Below are 1,470 nucleotides of genomic sequence, written 5' to 3' on the forward strand. Positions count from 1 at the left end.
ATGTCCAGGGTTTGAGAAATGTTATAATTTTAGGGGAGGTTCTGGTGAAATTTCGGTAGAATTTGTAGTGTTTGTTTGACTTTTTTTTTTATTTTTTTTTCAACAAAGAAAAATACTCGGGGACCTTGTCGCCAATTGAAGACGGCTAAGGTCACTCGGGTGACCAACAAACGTATCACGATCGGATACGACGACCGGCATCGGGCTACACCAATGACGGAGCAGCATAGCGCATTGGCCCACGACATTAGTCACGTCGTTCGGACCTATTGCTCTATGCGATGGAAGTCTTGGAAGGCGATGCCGGACGAGGTGAGGACGAATGTGCGCGATTATTTGTCGGTAAGTATCCTGACTTTTTATTGCTTTTCCTTTAAAGTTTATATATTTATATTAATTAATGTATTTAATTAATTTGTTACATTGCAAACGAACTAGAGTTTCGAAGACATCAACAACAATATGTTGGCGTACCTCTACAAGCTATTCGCTGAACGGTACAAGTAGTGGAAGAGCAACCTACACCAATATTTTAAGACGTTTGATAATTCGTAGGTCGCTCTTAAGGAGGGTTGCCCAAAGGAGTTTGAGGACCGGAAAAAAAATTAGGTATGGCTCTGTAGTCATTTTCAGGAGCCCGCCTATGTGGTACATATTTTATATTAAGTCTAAAAGTATTATACGTTTCATACTAATATTTATTGATTTTTTTATAATTCATTTAAATGACAACTAATACGTTTATTTTGTGTATAACAGAAGAAGATGAAAGCCAACAAGACCAATCGGGAGAAGAAGACTCTTTTCCACCATTTGGGTTCGAGGCCTTTCTCATATAGGATGAAGGTGCGACGGCAGGTATTAATAAAGCTTCTCATATTCAATTTTTAATATATCAGTAATATTTTTTTTTATACTAACATTTTTCTTATCTTGTTCTATTCATGGGGGTTCAAAATTCCCCGAGATCGATGTCTTTGCAGACGTTTATGTTCGACCTGTGGATGCGTTAGCCGAGTCCTTTCATGTAAGTATTCTTCAATTGTAATTACTATCTTACGCATTTAAGTATCATAGTTATTATTTCAATGTTATTATTAATATTTCATGTTATATTACACAGCCGACGATGATGAACAAGAGGTAGTCGGTTCTTCAGAAGTTCGCCTCCCAGTTTCCTCCCGACACTTTAATCGAGTCCATGGATCCCTCTGAGGATGCGGGGTTTCAGATCCTTACAAACACCTTGGATTAGACTCTCGGTCGGAGGCTGGGGACGTATTGTAGGAGGATGGGGAATGCCCGACGGTGGGAACCTAGAGCTTCTTCATCCTCTTAATCGAAGGGCAACGTGACAGCTTTGACAGAAGAGGTGGCCGGCCTTAGGAGTAAGCTCACCTCATATAAAAGCCAAATGTCACTGATCGTAAAGGTCCTTAGTGAGTTGGGCATTCATCTCCTGGATATTCG

This window comes from Malus domestica, chromosome 15 (assembly GCF_042453785.1).
Source record: "Malus domestica chromosome 15, GDT2T_hap1".
NCBI lineage: Eukaryota > Viridiplantae > Streptophyta > Magnoliopsida > Rosales > Rosaceae > Malus > Malus domestica.